The sequence below is a fragment of the Thalassophryne amazonica genome, chromosome 12, assembly GCF_902500255.1.
Source record: "Thalassophryne amazonica chromosome 12, fThaAma1.1, whole genome shotgun sequence".
In the NCBI taxonomy this organism is placed as follows: Eukaryota; Metazoa; Chordata; class Actinopteri; order Batrachoidiformes; family Batrachoididae; genus Thalassophryne; species Thalassophryne amazonica.
The window spans coordinates 6,892,557-6,912,870 of record NC_047114.1 but is presented as its reverse complement, the minus strand read 5'-3'; the positions used below and the strand labels follow the sequence as shown (position 1 = coordinate 6,912,870).

The window sequence follows — 20,314 nt, the reverse complement described above, 5'->3', positions numbered from 1 at the left end:
TGAACTTTTTGTCAGGCATAACTTTTTGATTTTTTGTTCCTCACGGAGGCATGGCAGAGAGAAGGGGAGTTTATTCATTTAAATGAACTCTGTCCTGATGGGTGCTCTGTTTTGGGATGCCCCGCTCCTCTTGTCGAGGATGCGGTCTCGTGGTGGTCTTCAGGAACAGCTTCACTTGCAAAGTAATGAACACTCAAACCTTTCCCTCCTTTGAATCACAGGTGTTTAAAGTTGGTTCTGCTGACTCTTGTTATTGTGTGCTGATTCATCGCCCTCCTGGACATGCTGCTGTCTTTTTAAAGGACTTTAGTGACTTTTTATCATCAATAATAAAGTTGGAAAATGTTTTAATTATTGGTGATTTTAATATTCATGTTGATTACAGCACTTCTTCCACTGCAACGGATCTTTTAACACTGACTGAGACTTTTCATATTGAGCAGCATGTTTCTGATCCCACACATCAGAAAGGTCACACTCTTGACTTGGTTTTTTCTCTTGGCCTTAATGTTGCCAACCTCTGTATAGAGGATGTTCACTTGAGCGGCCATTGGTGTGTTTTATTTGATTTTTCTTTCACTCCTGAGCCTGTGCGTTCTGAGATTAGGTCTCAGAGGCGCATCATCACTGAGAACACTGCAGCTAGTTTCTCAGCCAGGTTTGACTCTAAGCTGCTCATGGAGTGTCATAATGTGGACAGCCTTCTTCACACTTTCATCAGTCATTGTGAATCCATTTTGGATGAGGTTGCACCTTTTAAATCTAACTTGGTGACTAAGACGTCCATACGTCCTTGGCTTAATGACTGTATCTGAGATTTGAAGCGACTATGTCAGAAAACCGATCGTTTGTGGAAGGCTTCTAAACTTGAGGTCCTCAGGAAACTTATGTCCTCTTTAAATGAAATGATAAAAAATGCCAGATCTGAATATTTCCGTCAGCTTATCATTTTAAATAAGAAAAAAACCCAGGTGCTATTTGACACTATCAGCTCTATTGTGTGTCCTGTTGCTCGATTAACACCTGTATCCTGTAAAGCTGACAGCAATGGTTTCCTTAAGCTTTTTTTGTCTGCAAAATTCAGGACATCAAAGCTAAACTCCCATTGAACACGTACTGTGTCCCTGATGTTGTTGAGCATGCTTCTCGTACATGGTCCTTTTTAATCCTGTAACACAGGCTGATATCTCAGCTTTGATAACCAGGATGAAGCCCTCTGTATGTCCTTCTGATGTGCTACCGTGTAGACTCTTTAATGTGTTTGATGTCATTGGCCCCTGGGTTACCAAGTTGATAAATGTCTCCCTGTCTTCTGGTGTATTCCCCAGCTCTTTAAACATGCATTTGTGGAACCACTTCTCAATATCAGGTCTGAATAACTGGTTCGGCTGAATGCAAATGCAGGACTCTGACAACAAGCACTGTAGGTAAAAATGGTTTACTGAAGCAGTAAATGGGGTCTGGTACACAGTAAAGTAGTCCAACAAGAATATCAAAATCAAAAACATCAGGCAAAGGCGTGGTCGAGGATACAGGCAGGTAGTCAGAACACACAGGAGGCAAGCAGGTCGAGAATACAAACAGAGCTGGAGAGAAGACACTAGGTGCATCAATCTGGCAAATGACAAGAGGAATGGAGGAGCTTAAATACACCCAGGTGATGAGGTGCTGATTAGGAACAGGTGTGCATAGAATGAACCAGAAGGAGGGCGTGACCAGAGGGAGAGAGAAACGCCCACCACCAAGAGTCAGCGACACAGACAAGAGAGAAAGAGAGAAAGGGACAGACAGACCCAACAGAAAAACCCCAACAAGAGACTAAACATAATAGAACCAACAACCAAGACAAGAAGCACAGCAAACAAAGCCCAATCCTGACAGTATCCCCCCCCCCCCCCCCCCCCCCCCCCAAGGGCCGACCCCAGACGGCCCAGGAGCATCAGGATTAGCCGAATGAAAATCACGAATTAGTCCTGGGTCCAAAATAAAATGGGAGGGGACCCACGACCACTCCTCAGGACCGTAACCCTCCCAGTCAACCAAATACTGCACCCCCCGGCCCCGACGGCACGAAGCGAGCAGCCGACGGACAGAAAACACAGGTCCCCCATCCACCCATCGGGCAGGTGGGGGAACAGCTGGAGGACACAACAGATTAGACCTAAATGGCTTAACCTGACTGACATGAAAAGTAGGGTGAATGCGCATGGAGGTGGGTAACTGGGGCCGAACAGAAACAGGGTTAGTGACTTTAGTGATGGGAAATGGACCAACAAACCTAGGAGACAACTTATGCAAAATTCCCTGGAGGGGTAAATGCCAGGTAGACAACCAGACCTTCTGCCCGACCGAATAGACCGGAGCTGCTGACCGTTTACGTTCAACCGCTGCCTTGTAAAGAGCCGAAGAACAGCCGAGGGCTCGCTAAGCACACTACCAGGTTCATTGGCACCGCATGACTAAACTGAGAGCTGATGGAACCGGGAATCACAGAACAGTAGGAGAGAATAAGGAGGGCTGATGACAAAATACAACATGAAAAGGAGAGAATCCAGAAGAGGCAGATGGAATACTATTGCGTGCTATCTCAATCCATGATAACTGTGACGACCAGGTGGATGGGTGTTGTGAACACAGGATTCTAAGATTCTTTTCAAGCTCTTGGTTAAAACGTTCGGTCTGACTGTTAGCCTGAGTATGGTATCTGGATGTTAAACTGGAGGTGGCCCCAAGGAGATGGCAGAATTCCCTCCAGAAACCCGAAACAAACTGCAGACCCCAGTCAGAGACGATGTCCTGCACAAAACCATGCAAACGAAAAACATTAGTTTACATAACCTCCGCCAACTCCTTGGCAGAAGGCAGTTTAGGCAATGGTATAAAATGACACATGTTGGACAGGTGATCTACAACAGTCAATATTACCATATGACCCAAGGAAGGAGGGAGGCTGGTGACAAAGTCCAAAGAAATGTGTGCCCATGGCTGTCTTGGAATAGACAATGGCAACAAAGAACCAGCAGGAGGGCGCGTTGAAGACTTGTGCATGGCACAGACCTGACAAGGATTCACAAATTCAGTGACATCTTTAATCATATGCGGCCACCAAAATCGCTGTTGGAGGACGAACAAGGTCTTCTTAATACGCGGATGGCAGGAAAATTGATTACTATGTCCCCACTCTATTACCTCCCCCCTAAGGGATCCCGGAACAAACAACTTCCCGGAAGGACAGTCTGCAGGAATTGATTTGGTTACAAGTGCAGCCCTAACCCGAGACTCAGTCTCCCACGTAATGGCAGAGACAAAGCAATAAGCCGGTAAAATGTTACCTGGATTAGTAGGAGCGTCGGAATCATCGTACTGCCTGGATAATGCGTCAGGTTTGCCATTCTTTGATCCATGCCGGTAAGTAATGACGAAGTCGAAACGACTAAAAAATATGGCCCAACGAGCCTGATGGGCATTCAAACTTTTAGCTGACTGTAAATACGCCAGATTCTTATGATCCGTGTAAACTAGGAATGGCATCTGTGCCCCCTTGAGCCAGTGTTGCCACTCCTCCAAGGCCACCTTGACCGCTAGCAGTTCCTGGTCGCCGATGCTATAATTGCGCTCCGCGGCTGACAATTTGTGGGACAAAAAGGCACATGGATGCAACCGTCTATCAGTGGCACACATCTGAGACAGGATTGCTCCCAACCCAGTATCTGAAGCATCGACTTCCACCACAAACTGCTGAGCGGGGTCAGGAAGGAATAGCATGGGGGCTGCAATAAACTGTTTCTTTAGGACCCTAAAGGCCTTGTCACATTCCGGAGTCCACTTGAACATCCATAATGACGAGGTAACGTTGTAAAGTGGGGCTGCTACGGCACTAAAGTTTCGGATAAATTTACGATAAAAGTTAACAAAACCCAAGAATCTCTGAACGTCCTTGCGACTGCAGGTCACTGCCCACTCACGTACTGCGGCAACCTTGTCGGGGTCCATCTGAACTCTCCCCTCCGAAATTACGAACCCCAAAAATGACACCATTGACTTATGAAATTCACACTTTTCAGCCTTGACATACAACTCGTTTTGTAGGAGTGTTTGCAATACGGACCGGACATGAGCTGTGTGAGTATCAAGGTCAGGAGAGAAGATCAAGATGTCATCTAGATATACAAATACGAACTTGTTTAGGCTTGTATGGCCTTGCCTTACAATATAAGGCGCCTTGGGGCAACTGTTTGTTGTGATTTGGCGCTATATAAATAAAATTGATTTGATTTGATTTGATTTAGGTATTCCCGCAGTACATTGTTAACGAGGTTCTGGAAGATAGCCGGCGCATTGTTAGCCCAAATGGCATCACCAGATATTCATAATGCCCAGTAGGAGTGTTAAAAGCTGTCTTCCACTCATCCCCCTGTTTGATTCTAACCAGATGATAGGCGTTCTGAAGATCTAATTTGGTAAATACCTTGGCGCCCTCTAGTGACTCAAATGCAGAAGACATTAACGGCAAGGGGTAGCGGTTCTTGACAGTAATGTCATTTAAACTCCGATAATTAATGCAGGGACGGAGCGTCTTAGCCTTCTTCTCCACAAAGAAAAACCCCACTCCGGCTGGAGATGATGATGGCCAAATTAACCCCGCGTCTAGCGACTCCCGGATGTACTCCTGCATGGCTGTGCATTCCGGTGCAGACGAAGAATATAACTTCCCCCTTGGGGGACTGGCCCCTGGTAGTAAATCAATGGCACAGTCATAAGCGCGATGCGGTGGGAGCAATTTAGCTTTAACCTTGCTAAACACAACAGCTAAATTGTGATAACAAACTGGAACCCCTGTTAAAGCTGAAGTCACAGACGAAGACTGTGGCGTGGGGTTGGTTAGACACTTTCCAGCACACAAAGAATCCCACCCCGTAATTGTACCATTAGCCCAATTGAAACTTGGACAGTGCAGTTGCAGCCAGGGATGCCCCAGTATTATGGAGTGAGTCATCTTGTAAAGAACAAAGAAACTGATTGTTTCCACGTGGTTCTCATTGATAGTGAGACGTACTGACTGTGTTCTGTAAGTGATTTGGCCAAGCTCATGGCTGTCCACCGCCCTGACCACTAGGGGTCATGAGAGACAAAACAATTTAAGGTGCAGGGACCTGGCGAGAGAGAATAGCATCAAATTAGCGTCAGAGCCAGACTCCACAAATGCACGCACCACTTCCATATCACGATCAGATTCCAATTTAGCTGTGATCACATTCTGAGATCCTGAGAGAGAAATTGAACTGTGACTCACCCGTACGGAGACTCGGGACTTAGCGGAGGCACCCCTGACTGGACAACAAGAAATTAAATGACCAGACCGTCCACAATAAAAACAAAGTCCATTGTCCCATCTCCGTTGACCTTCCTCCTCAGTCAGGTGCATGCAGCTGAGCTGCATCGGTTCTTCGGTTCCAGTAGTGCGTGACGTTGACGTGATGGACAGAGGTCGAACTTCAGTGCGAAGTGAAGGTGTGCCGGGGCTGATGACGCGGCTCCCGGCGAGGACGTTCGGCCAGGCAACAGTCGATCCGGATTGCCAGGGCAATCAACTCATCCAGATCTTCAGGTAACTCGGTGGCTATAAGTTGATCTTGAACCTCCGCAGCCAATCCCTGGAAAAAGACGTCCTGCAGTGCTGCTGGATTCCACTCACGCTTGGTGGCAAGAATGTGGAAGTCCACTGAATAGTCAGCCACATGACGAGTGCCCTGCTTAAGCCTCAGCAGGGAGCGCGCTGCCTCACGTCCTGGTGATGTGTGTTGGAATACCCGTTGCAGTGCTGTGGTGAATGCTCTGAGGGAGGAGCAAGATGGCGACTGACGGCTTCACTCCGTGGTTGCCCACGCCGCAGCCCGGCTGGACAGGTGAGAGATCATGTGTGCTATCTTCATCTTGTCTGATGGAAACATACTGGGCATAAGTTCATAGTGTAACTCACATTGCGTGATGAAGGGCATGATGTCACCCGTCTCTCCGGAGAAGCGTTCCGGGTGGAAAAGCTGGGTACAAATGGTGGACTCCGGTACGGAAGCCGTGGAGGCGGCAGGCGGAGGTGACAAGAGAGAGCTGGTGTTGCCCTTTGGCGGGTCCGGGTTGGCCTGAATCTCAAACTTAGACAGGAGCTGGTTAAGTTGCAAACTCACCAAGTACATGAAGGCTTCATGTCACTGAGCGAGCTCACTGAGGCCAGTGCTAAGAGCGGTGAGCCAATCCTCTTGCTGGGCAAGCTGCTTACTATAGTGGCATACCGCAAGCTGGAATGGCATCCATTGTTGGCCAGATTGATCTATCAGGTCTGGATAACTGGTTCGGCTGGACGCAAATGCAGGACAACATGCTCTGTAGGTAAAAATGGTTTACTGAAACAGTAAATGGGGTTTGGTATACAGTAAAGCAGTCCAACAAGAATATCAAAATCAAAAACATCAGGCAAAGGCGTGGCCGAGGATACAGGCAGGTAGTCAGACCACACAGGAGGCAAGCAGGTCCAGAATACAAACAGAGCTGGAGAGAAAGCACTAGGCGCATCAATCTGGCAAATGACAAGAGGAATGGAGGAGCTTAAATACACCCAGGTGATGAGGTGCTTATTAGGAACAGGTGTGCGTGGAACGAACCAGGAGGGCGTGACCAGAGGGAGAGAGAAACGCCCACCACCAAGAGTCAGCAGAGACAGACAAGAGAGAAAGAGACAGACAGACCCAACAGAAAAACCCCAACAAGAGACTAAACATAACAGAACCAACAACCAAGACAAGAAGCACAGCAAACAAAGCCCAATCCTGGACCCTTCTGATCTGAAAAAACTTCCAACCTATCTCCAAGCTTCCATTCCTGTCCAAAGTCTTGGAGAATGTGGTTTATGATCAGTTAATTTCTTTCTTAGTGACTTCCAACATGTTTGACACCTATCAGTCTGCTTTCCGCAGGCATCACTCTACAGAAACTGCCCTACTCAAAGTATCTAGTAATATTTTGATGTCTGCGGACTGTGGAAAATGCACCGTTCCAGTCCAATTAGATCTCCCCTCCGCATTTGACACCGTTGATCATAAAATCCTGCAAACAAGACTATGCAATTCAGTCGGTTTGTCAGGGACCATTCTAGCGTGGTTCATGTCTTATTTGTCAGGTCGTAGCTTTAGTGTCACTGCAAATCAGATAATGTCTGACTCTGCTAGTTTGACGTGTGGTGTACCCCAGGGCCCAATTTTGTTTTTGCTTTATGTTTTCCCCTTGGGAAAGATTATCCAGGAGTTCGTTGATGTTTCTTATCATTTATTTGTTTATGACATCCAAATTTACTGCTCATTTAAAGCCTCTGAGATCCAGAAATTACACTTTCTGCTGAACTGCCTTGAAAAAGTAAAACAATGGCTCGGCGCAAATTCCCTGCAGTTAAATTCAGATAAAACCGAGGTGCTGGTGGTTACCCCTGATGATGTAATTCCGGGGATTAAACAGTATTTAGGTCTTTTGAGCTCATCTGCAAAAGCTAGCCTGAGAAACATAGGTGCTACCTTGGATAAAGAAATGTCATTTGAGCATTATTCCAAGCAGCTAACCAAAAACTGTTTCTACCAGTTGAGGAAGATTTCCAAACACAGATCAATTGTTTCAAAACATGATCTTGAGTTGATTATTCATGCAATGTATCTTTTCATTTGGACTACTGCAACAGTTTGTTTTCCTGTCTAAATAAAAAGGAGCTGTCCCGTCTGCAGCAGGTCCAAAATTCTGCAGCAAGGCTGCTGTCCCGCTCAAACAGAAGGACTCATATTTCTCCTATTTTAAAGTCCCTTCTTTGGCTCCTAGTGTCGTTTCGTTTCCATTTTAAAATCCTAGTGTTGACTTTTAGAGCTTTGCATGGCCAGGCTCCCCCCCTACATTAGAGACCTGTTATATCCCTACACTCCCGCTCGGAGCCTGAGGTCAATGGATCAGAACTTCCCCTCGTACCCACTTTAAGTCCAGGGGAGATCGCTCTTTCCAGGCCACTGCACCGAGGCTCTGGAATGATCTGCCTTTCTCTCTTCGTTCATTGGGCTCTGTTGATGTTTTTAAGAGCAGACTTAAAACCCATCTGTTTCTCCAGGCATTCAACCCTTAGTAGTGTGAGGGCTGTTTTATGACCACTGTCTCTTAATGCTATTTTATTGTGATGTACATTGTATTTTTCTCAGAATTTTTAATGTGTGTGCCTTTTGTGAAGCACCTTGTGACTTCCCTTGTCTGTGAAAGGTGCTATATAAATAAACATTACTTACACTCAACAAAAATATAAATGCAACACTTTTGGTTTTGCTCCCATTTTGTATGAGATGAACTCAAACATGTAAAACTTTTTCCACATACACAATATCACCATTTCCCTCAAATATTGTTCACAAACCAGTCTAAATCTGTGATAGTGAGCACTTCTCCTTTGCTGAGATAATCCATCCCACCTCACAGGTGTGCCATATCAAGATGCTGATTAGACACCATGATTAGTGCACAGGTGTGCCTTAGACTGCCCACAATAAAAGGCCACTCTGAAAGGTGCAGTTTTATCACACAGCACAATGCCACAGATGTCGCAAAATTTGAGGGAGCATGCAATTGGCATGCTGACAGCAGGAATGTCAACCAGAGCTGTTGCTCGTGTATTGAATGTTCATTTCTCTACCATAAGCCGTCTCCAAAGGCGTTTCAAAGAATTTGGCAGTACATCCAACCAGCCTCACAACCGCAGACCACGTGTAACCACACCAGCCCAGGACCTCCACATCCAGCATGTTCACCTCCAAGATTGTCTGAGACCAGCCACTCGGACAGCTGCTGAAACAATCGGTTTGCATAACCAAAGAATTTCTGCACAAACTGTCAGAAACCATCTCAGGGAAGCTCATCTGCATGCTCGTTGTCCTCATCGGGGTCTCGACCTGACTCCAGTTCGTCGTTGTAACCGACTTGAGTGGGCAAATGCTCACATTCGCTGGCGTTTGGCACGTTGGAGAGGTGTTTTCTTCACGGATGAATCCCGGTTCACACTGTTCAGGGCAGATGGCAGACAGCGTGTGTGGCGTCGTGTGGGTGAGTGGTTTTCTGATGTCAGTGTTGTGGATCGAGTGACCCATGGTGGCGGTGGGGTTATGGTATGGGCAGGTGTCTGTTATGGACGAAGAACACAGGTGCATTTTATTGATGGCATTTTGAATGCACAGAGATACCGTGACGAGATCCTGAGGCCCATTGTTGTGCCATACATCCAAGAACATCACCTCATGTTGCAGCAGGATAATGCACGGCCCCATGTTGCAAGGATCTGTACACAATTCTTGGAAGCTGAAAATGTCCCAGTTCTTGCATGGCCGGCATACTCACCGGACATGTCACCCATTGAGCATGTTTGGGATGCTCTGGACCGGCGTATACGACAGCGTGTACCAGTTCCTGCCAATATCCAGCAACTTCGCACAGCCATTGAAGAGGAGTGGACCAACATTCCACAGGCCACAATTAACCTGATCAACTCTATGCAAAGGAGATGTGTTGCACTGCCTGAGGCAAATGGTGGTCACACCAGATACTGACTGGTATCTCCCCCAATAAAACAAAACTGCACCTTTCAGAGTGGCCTTTTATTGTGGGCAGTCTAAGGCACACCTGTGCACTAATCATGGTGTCTAATCAGCATCTTGATATGGCACACCTGTGAGGTGGGATGGATTATCTCAGCAAAGGAGAAGTGCTCACTATCACAGATTTAGACTGGTTTGTGAACAATATTTGAGGGAAATGGTGATATTGTGTATGTGGAAAAAGTTTTAGATCTTTGAGTTCATCTCATACAAAATGGGAGCAAAACCAAAAGTGTTGCATTTATATTTTTGTTGAGTGTACTTACTTACTTACTTATTTTGCTCTTGCTGGTTGTGGCGATCTCATGACAGCAGAAGCAAAATATTAGAACAGTTTTACCCACATTTGACCTTTAGAGACATGCATATTTATCCAAGAAATGTGTTTAGTTTCAAACTATCATTCTTTTTTACTTCATTTTGCTAATTTGCTAGCCTTGGTCAAATCAAAGATGACTTACTTTTTTTATTTTTTTTTTTTTACCAGTAACAATACCAGGCAGTCACTAAATTATTATTATTTTTTTTCTTTTTTGCTAATTATGGGGTGAAGGAGTAGAGATACAGCTTTCCAACAACAATATTTAAATTCACCAGGTCAAATAACATAGAAATATAAGTTGTACTTTCTCATCCAAAGCAAATGGCACTACAGTTAAGACAAATCTGATGCAGCGGACAGCCATTTTGTTTTATGCAAATTAGGGGAGAAGGAGTAAACATACAGCTTGCCAACAACAATAATTGAACTCAGAATGTCAAAATACATAGAAAAAGATGTTTAGTTTGCTTTTATAGTACATATACAACCCCTGGCAAAAATTATGGAATCACCGGCCTCAGAGGATGTTCATTCAGTTGTTTAATTTTGTAGAAAAAAAGCAGATCACAGACATGACACAAAACTAAAGTCATTTCAAATGGCAACTTTCTGGCTTTAAGAAACACTATAAGAAATCAGGAAAAAAATTGTGGCAGTCAGTAACGGTTACTTTTTTAGACCAAGCACAGGGAAAAAAATATGGAATCACTCAATTCTGAGGAAAAAATTATGGAATCATGAAAAACAAAAGAACGCTCCAACACATCACTAGTATTTTGTTGCACCACCTCTGGCTTTTATAACAGCTTGCAGTCTCTGAGGCATGGACTTAATGAGTGACAAACAGTACTCTTCATCAGTCTGGCTCCAACTTTCTCTGATTGCTGTTGCCAGATCAGCTTTGCAGGTTGGAGCCTTGTCATGGACCATTTTCTTCAACTTCCACCAAAGATTTTCAATTGGATTAAGATCCGGACTATTTGCAGGCCATGACATTGACCCTATGTGTCTTTTTGCAAGGAATGTTTTCACAGTTTTTGCTCTATGGCAAGATGCATTATCATCTTGAAAAATGATTTCATCATCCCCAAACATCCTTTCAATTGATGGGATAAGAAAAGTGTCCAAAATATCAATGTAAACTTGTGCATTTATTGATGATGTAGTGACAGCCATCTCCCCAGTGCCTTTACCTGACATGCAGCCCCATATCATCAATGACTGTGGAAATTTACATGTTCTCTTCAGGCAGTCATCTTTATAAATCTCATTGGAACGGCACCAAACAAAAGTTCCAGCATCATCACCTTGCCCAGTGCAGATTCGAGATTCATCACTGAATATGTCTTTCATCCAGTCATCCACAGTCCACGATTGCTTTTCCTTAGCCCACTGTAACCTTGTTTTTTTCTGTTTAGGTGTTAATGATGGCTTTCGTTTACCTTTTCTGTATGTAAATCCCATTTCCTTTAGGCGGTTTCTTACAGTTCGGTCACAGATATTGACTCCAGTTTCCTCCCATTCGTTCCTCATTTGTTTTGTTGTGCATTTTCGATTTTTGAGACATATTGCTTTAAGTTTTCTGTCTTGACGCTTTGATCTCTTCCTTGGTCTACCAGTATGTTTGCCTTTAACAACCTTCCCATGTTGTTTGTATTTGGTTCAGAGTTTAGACACAGCTGATTGTGAACAACCAACATCTTTTGCAACATTGCGTGATGATTTACCCTCTTTTAAGAGTTTGATAATCCTCTCCTTTGTTTCAATTGACATCTCTCGTGTTGGAGCCATGATTCATGTCAGTCCACTTGGTGGAACAGCTCTCCAAGGTGTGATCACTCCTTTTTAGATGCAGACTAACAAGCAGATCTGATTTGATGCAGGTGTTAGTTTTGTGGATGAAAATTTACAGGGTGATTCCATAATTTATTCCTCAGAATTGAGTGAGTCCATATTTTTTTCCTCTGCTTGGTCTAAAAAGTAACCGTTACTGACTGCCACAATTTTTTTTCCTGATTTCTTATAGTGTTTCTTAAAGCCAGAAAGTTGCCATTTGAAATGACTTTAGTTTTGTGTCATGTCTGTGATCTGCTTTTTTTCTACAAAATTAAACAACTGAATGACCATCCTCTGAGGCCAGTGATTCCATAATTATTGCCAGGGGTTGTACAACCAAAATTGTGGACGTTTTGATGTAATTGGCAGCCATTTTGTTTTATGCAAATTAGGGGGTGAAGGGGTAAAGATACAGCATACCAACAGCAATTTTTTCAGCAGGTCAAAATGCATAGGAATCAGTCTGTTGTCTGCTTTTAACAGAAAATGCCTCGGGTACTTTATACAAGCTTCTTCTCTGAAAATGGAACCTTAGTAATAACTAAGTTTAATTGATGATCCATATAAAAGTAAGTGTAGTTCATTTAACTTTTCTGCATATCTCAAGTGAGATGTGAAGCAATATATTTTTAATATAATGTCTAAGCTCAGGATTACTGGGTCTCTTTGGAGTTCCAGTTCCAACACACATAATGCAGTACAACTAAACTGGGGGATTGGGGTGAGAAAGTAGTCATCAACCCCCCCCCAGAATGCATCCCTGGACATCAGTAACTCAGAGTTTTTTGGGGGCCTTGAGCAGCACCCAGACCCCCCTGCCGGCAAAAGTCCACGTTCACTAAAAAATTCAAGTTAAATGAAAGAATTTCCACTTTCATAAGAAATTAGCTTACTGTGGCATTGTGATTGTCATGACATCCAGGTGTTTTTTATCAGCTGTAAGATTTTCCTTCCTCATGTATAAATCGGCCCTGACATTAAGACTGACTTGCCAACTGAACCTAACTAAATCCATCCATTGTAACGTATCGCAAAAAATTCGACTCAGGGATGAAGTCCAGTAACCCACTGTAAGGTGACAACTGGATGTCTTTGCCACTAGGTGTCTTTGGAGGATTCTTGGGTACCTCTGGAATGACTTTGTATCCGTTCACTGGCTAGTGCCTCAGTGTCGAACATCACAGGGTTTGGGGAAGGCCAAAGACACACACACCCCCTTTTTCACATGGCTATGTTACGTGGGTGGTTACTTTCGAAAGGTGGTGATGGATAGCGGTTGACATCCAGAACCGGTTCCGTTGTACCAGTGCATCCTCCCAGACTTTTCTTGTGAGATGATGTGAAACTGTTAGTTGTTGTAAACGGTGGTGAGGGGACACTTCTTCACATCTTGCACACTGCTGGCTCTTATTTTTAATAAGTTCTGCCTTTTCAGTGTCTTTGCTCATATTTTCGTTGCTCCTTCTGCCGACCCACACGACCAAAACCCACTGGCATGAAACTAAAGGCCAGTAAATGCTTTTATTGCCTGTCATGAGTCCTGTAAAGTACCGGTGGATGATTCATTCACTTGTGATCTCTTCTAATGGATCTCAAAGGGGAATGGACTTTTTACAAGGCGAAGCAGTGAGAGTTGAAACTTTTTGGGGTCAGATTGGAGAATGGAGTCTTTAACACCCTGCGATGGGGCAGTAATGTACTACCTCATTGAATTAGTTAGATACAGCGTACAATGGTGCTCAGAGATTTATAACATCCTGCAGAACACTAATTCATCACTGGACCGCTCGGCAATGAGGTAAACTGGCCCTCCTTGACCACTCGTAGGTTGTTTCAGTGGTGTACTTTTATTTATAGAGCTATTATCGGTCTGTTCCCCTCTAACGTGATGCCATATTTTAAATCCAACTGTGTGGTGCAATCAAAATTGAAAATGGTGTGTTCTCACGGGCAATAGAGTGGGTTTGCAACCTCAAACCTTACTTTCATTACAGATTGAACTTTAAATGCTCCTACAGTCTCACTGCAAGCTCACCGGTTGCTTGTCTGTGTATTGTTTTGAGTTTTCTTTCACTTATTGTTTAACCGAGTCAATGTCAACCACTGGTTGGACTGTGCTGTTCAAAGTTTCACTCTGTGGTGTCCAAATTAAAACATGTCAATCGTGCCATATTTGAAATATTGAAATATTTGTGTGTCACATCAGTGAAGCCTAACTGGACTTCATTTAGGGTCTCCTCATTTCTCTGCCCCTGACCAAGGCAGCATCTCTACATCTGGAGTTGGTCCCTGAGCGTTGGACTGTGGCTGCTCATTGCTCCTCGTGGTTGGATTGTGTCTAGCTGTAATTAGTATGGCTTAAATGCAGACAACAGGTTCAGGGTCACCTGATCCAGCCCTAACTATAAGCTTTTTCAAAAAGGAAAGTTTTAAGCTTAATCTTAAAAGTAGAGAGGGTGTCTGTCTCCCTAATCCAAATTGGGAGCTGGTTCCACAGGAGAGGAGCCTGAAAGCTGAAGGCTCTGCCTCCCATTCTACTCTTACAAACCCTAGGAACTACAAGTAAGCCTGCAGTCTGAGAACGAAGCGCTCTATTGGGGTGATATGGTACTATGAGGTCCCTAAGATAAGATGGGACCTGATTATTCAAAACCTTATAAGTAAGAAGAAGAATTTTAAATTCTATTCTAGAATTAACAGGAAGCCAATGAAGAGAGGCCAATATGGGTGAGATATGCTCTCTCCTTCTAGTCCCCGTTAGTACTCTAGCTGCAGCATTTTGAATTAACTGAAGGCTTTTCAGGGAACTTTTAGGACAACCTGATAATAATGAATTACAATAGTCCAGCCTAGAGGAAATAAATGCATGAATTAGTTTTTCAGCATCACTCTGAGACAAGACCTTTCTAATTTTAGAGATATTGCGTAAATGCAAAAAAGCAGTCCTACATATTTGTTTAATACTCCGAGATTTCTCACAGTATTACTAGAGGTCAGGGTAATGCCATCCAGAGTAAGGATCTGGTTAGACACCATGTTTCTAAGATTTGTGGGGCCAAGTACAATAACTTCAGTTTTATCTGAGTTTAAAAGCAGGAAATTAGAGGTCATCCATGTCTTTATGTCTGTAAGACAATCCTGCAGTTTAGCTAATTGGTGTGTGTCCTCTGGCTTCATGGATAGATAAAGTTGGGTATCATCTGCGTAACAATGAAAATTTAAGCAATGCCGTCTAATAATACTGCCTAAGGGAAACATGTATAAAGTGAATAAAATTGGTCCTAGCACAGAACCTTGTGGAACTCCATAATTAACCTTAGTCTGTGAAGAAGATTCCCCATTTACATGAACAAATTGTAATCTATTAGATAAATATGATTCAAACCACCGCAGCGCAGTGCCTTTAATACCTATGGCATGCTCTAATCTCTGTAATAAAATTTTATGGTCAACAGTATCAAAAGCAGCACTGAGGTCTAACAGAACAAGCACAGAGATGAGTCCACTGTCTGAGGCCATAAGAAGATCATTTGTAACCTTCACTAATGCTGTTTCTGTACTATGATGAATTCTAAAACCTGACTGAAACTCTTCAAATAGACCATTCCTCTGCAGATGATCAGTTGGCTGTTTTACAACTACCCTTTCAAGAATTGTTGAGAGAAAAGGAAGGTTGGAGATTGGCCTATAATTAGCTAAGATAGCTGGGTCAAGTGATGGCTTTTTAAGTAATGGTTTAATTACTGCCACCTTAAAAGCCTGTGGTACATAGCCAACTAATAAAGATAGATTGATCATATTTAAGATCGAAGCAGTAATTAATGGTAGGGCTTCCTTGAGCAGCCTGGTAGGAATGGGGTCTAATAGACATGTTGATGGTTTGGAGGAAGTAACTAATGAAAATAACTCAGACAGAACAATCGGAGAGAAAGAGTCTAACCAAATACCGGCATCACTGAAAGCAGCCAAAGATAACGATATGTCTTTGGGATGGTTATGAGTAATTTTTTCTCTAATAGTTAAAATTTTATTAGCAAAGAAAGTCATTACTAGTTAAAGTTAAAGGAATACTCGGCTCAATAGAGCTCTGACTCTTTGTCAGCCTGGCTACAGTGCTGAAAAGAAACCTGGGGTTGTTCTTATTTTCTTCAGTTAGTGATGAGTAGTAAGATGTCCTAGCTTTACGGAGGGCTTTTTTATAGAGCAACAGACTCTTTTTCCAGGCTAAGTGAAGATTGTTGTGAAAGTGTAGGAACACAGACCCACAACAGGGGGCGTTAAAGAACGGGCAATGGATAAGCCAAACAGTAACAATTTAATGTTGTAAATTGTGCACAACGGAATACAGACAACAATCATTTTGGGACTATAGTCAATTACACGTTGGGTGACGTGTGGGCAGGCTTGAGGATAGGAGATGCCCATCCAGAACCGAGCCGGATCCCACACGGCCCTCACTGCCAACGGATCTGAAGAACACCGGAGCCGCCAAGTCCTGGGTCCCCAGGTGGTCACCCTCTCCAGCTGTCAGACTTGGTACTGCTGGCAGAGAACAGAAACAGCACAGGTGAGTGTGAGTACGCACACTCAGTAATCCCACAGTCTGTGTTCTTTTGGGAGGGAGCAGCTCCACCTCCCGTCACACACTCGTGCAGCTCCTGTCTAACCACTTATCTGGTTGGGGTGTGAAGCGAAGCCGTCGCTGATCACACCAAACGCCAATCCCACAGATAAGGCAACACCACAGGAAAACGGCTGCAAAGAAGTTCAGATTATTACTCAATGTTGTAAGTCAGCAGAGAAATTACCTCCAAGGTAGCTGATTTCTCGGCGAGGAGGTGGAGTTGCAGTCCGGCCTTTATGGTGATGGTGATGAGTTGACTGAGTGACAGCTGGTGCTGATGATGAGTGACAGCTGTCACTCCCAGTGGCTCCGGCGCCCTCTCGTGCTTGAAGCCCGCACTCCAAGCAGGGCGCCATCTGGTGGTGGTGGGCCAGCAGTACCTCCTCTTCAGCAGCCCACACAACAGGACCCCCCCTCAATGGACGCCTCCTGGCGCCCGACCAGGCTTGTCCGGGTGCCGCCGGTAGAAGTCAGCCAGGAGGGCCGGGTCCAGGATGAAGCTCCTCTTCACCCTGGAGCGTTCTTCGGGTCCATACCCCTCCCAGTCCACCAAATACTGGAACCCCCGGCCCTTTCTTCGGACATCCAGGAGCCTGCGCACGGTCCAGGCAGGCTCTCCATCTATGATCCGGGCAGGAGGCGGCGCCGGTCCGGGGGTGCAGAGAGTTGATGTGTGGTAGGGTTTGATTCGTGAAACATGGAACACTGGATGAATCCGCAGTGAAGCTGGTAGCTTCAGCTTCACTGCGGCCGGACTGAGGACTTTAAGTATGGAAAATGGTCCAATGAACCTGTCCTTTAGTTTTTAGGATTCTACCTATAGTTGAATGTCCTTCGTGGAAAGCCAAACCGCCTGCCCGGGCTGATACGTAGGGGCCGGGGCACGCCGGCGGTCTGCATGGGCCTTAGCCCTCGTCCGGGCCTTGAGCAGGGCAGAACAGGCGGTACGCCACACCCGACGGCACCTCCTCAGATGGGCCTGGACCGAGGGCACCCCGACCTCTCCCTCCACTAGCGGGATCAATGGGGGCTGGTACCCCAAACACACCTCAAACGGGGAGAGGCCGGTAGCCGATGATACCTGGCTATTATGAGCGTACTCGATCCAGGCCAGATGGTCACTCCAGGCCGTCGGGTGCACGGAGGTCACGCAGCGGAGTGCCTGCTCCAGTTCCTGATTCGTCCGCTCTGCCTGTCCGTTCGTCTGGGGATGGTACCCAGACAAGAGACTTACGGTGGCCCCCAGTTCCCTGCAGAAGCTCCTCCAAACCTGGGAGGAGAACTGAGGACCACGATCTGAGACAATGTCCGATGGAATCCCATGCAGACGCACGACATGGTGGACCAGGAGGTCTGCAGTCTCCTGGGCCGTCGGGAGCTTCGGGAGGGCCACGAAGTGGGCCGCCTTGGAGAACCGGTCCACTATCGTGAGGATGGTAGTCATGCCCTGGGACGGCGGGAGGCCCGTGACAAAGTCCAGGCCGATGTGAGACCAGGGGCGATGAGGCACGGGCAGAGGCTGGAGGAGGCCTTGGGCCTTGTGGTGGTCGGCTTTGCCCCTGGCACAGGTGGTGCAGGCCTGGACATACACCCGGACGTCGGCTTCCATAGACGCCCACCAGAAGCGCTGCCGGACCACTGCCATGGTCCTTCGCACCCCTGGATGACAGGAGAGCTTGGAACCGTGACAGAAGTCTAGGACCGCAGCCCTGGCCTCTGGTGGGACGTACAGTTTGTCCTTCGGACCTGTCCGCGGGTCCGGGCTCCGTGTCAAGGCCTCCCGGACGGTCTTCTCCATGTCCCAGGTGAGGGTGGCCATGACAGTGGACTCGGGGATGATGGTTTCCGTCGGGTCTGACAGCTCGGTCTTGACCTCCTCTTCATGCACCCGGGACAGGGCGTCAGATCGTTGGTTTTTCGTCCCGGGGCAGTAGGTGATCCGAAAGTCAAAACGCCCGAAGAACAGTGACCAGCGGGCTTGCCTGGTGTTCAGACGCCTGGCGGTCCGAATGTACTCCAGGTTCCGATGGTCCGTGAAAACCGTAAATGGTACCGATGCTCCCTCCAACAGGTGTCTCCACTCCTCAAGAGCCTCCTTCACCGCAAGAAGTTCCCTATTGCCGATGTCATAGTTCCTTTCAGCCGGGGTCAACCTGCGGGAAAAGTAGGCACATGGATGGAGAACCTTGTCGGACTCCCCGCTCTGGGATAGCACAGCTCCTATCCCTGAGTCAGAGGTGTCCACTTCAACTACAAACTGGCGATTGGGATCTGGCTGCACCAGAACCGGTGCAGTCGAGAACTGGCATTTCAACTCCCTAAACGCGGCTTCGCACCGATCCAACCAGGTGAAGGGGACATTGTGGAGGTCAGGGCTGTCAGGGGGCTAACTACCTGACTGTAGCCCTTGATGAACCTCCGGTAGAAATTTGCAAAACCGAGGAACTGTTGCAGTTTCCTACGGTTTGTTGGTTGGGGCCAATCTCTCACCGCCGCAACCTTGGCCGGATCAGGGGCGACGGAGTTGGAGGAGATTATGAACCCCAGGAAGGACAAAGAAGTGCGGTGGAACTCGCACTTCTCGCCCTTCACAAACAGCCAGTTCTCCAACAACCGCTGTAGGACCTGACGTACATGCTTGACATGGGTCTCAGGATCCGGAGAAAAGATGAGTATATCGTCTAGATATACGAAGACAAACCGATGCAGGAAGTCCCGCAAGACGTCATTAACCAACGCTTGGAACGTCACGGGCACATTGGTGAGGCTGAACGGCATGACCAGGTACTCAAAGTGACCTAACGGGGTGTTAAATGCCGTCTTCCACTCGTCTCCCTCCCGGATCCGAACCAGATGATAAGCATTCCTAAGATCCAATTTTGTGAAAACTTGGGCTCCATGCAAGGGCGTGAACACTGAATCCAACAGAGGTAACGGGTATCGGTTGCGAACCGTGATCTCATTCAGTCCTCTGTAATCAATGCATGGACGGAGTCCGCCGTCCTTCTTGCCCACAAAAAAGAAACCAATACCCATCGGGGAGGTGGAGTTCCGGATCAACCCGGCAGCAAACGAGTCCCGGATGTAGGTCTCCATTGATTCGCGTTCCGGACGTGAGAGGTTTTACAGCCTGCTGGACGGGTACTCAGCGCCCGGTATCAAATCAATGGCACAATCGTACGGACAGTGTGGGGGCAGCGTGAGTGCCAGATCCTTGCTGAAGACGTCAGCAAGGTCGTGGTACTCAGCCGGCACCACCGCCAGATTGGGGGGGACTAAAACCTCCTCCTTAGCTGTCACACCGGGTGGAACCGAGGATCCTAAACACTCCCGGTGGCAGGTTTCGCTCCACTGAACCACAACCCCAGACGGCCAATCAATCCGGGGATTGTGTTTTAACACCCATGGAAAACCCAAAATCACTCGGGAGGTAGAAGGTGTTACATAAAACACAATCTCCTCCCTGTGATTCCCAGATACAACCAAAGTCACGGGCTGTGTCTGGTGTGTGATTAGTGGAAGAAGGGTGCCATCTAGTGCCCGCACCGACAATGGTGACGGTAAGGCCACTAGAGGGAGCCCAACCTCCTTTGCCCATCTGCTATCCAGCAGATTCCCCTCCGACCCCGTGTCCACCAGTGCTGGGGCGTGAAGGGTTAGATCCCCACTCAGGATCGTGACTGGGATACATGCAGATTTTCGGGGTCTCCCCGCGTGGGTATTGTGACCCACCCTTAACCCAGTCTCTAAGGACGAGTGCTGCTGTTTTGACCGTTTGGGGCATTCTCTCTGTGTGTGCTCAGTTGAGCTGCAGAGAAAACACTCTCCACGGATCAGCCTCCTTTGTCTCTGATCTGATCGCTTTTT

The 20,314-nt window shown here is 46.4% G+C and overlaps 1 protein-coding gene across 1 annotated transcript in view; it reads left to right on the top strand.

Annotated features, from left to right (window-relative positions):
• The window catches only part of LOC117521373 (receptor-type tyrosine-protein phosphatase N2-like), a 742,548-nt gene that overhangs the window by 651,014 nt on the left and 71,220 nt on the right, over nucleotides 1-20,314 (top strand). The gene's annotated exons all lie outside the window — the stretch shown is intronic.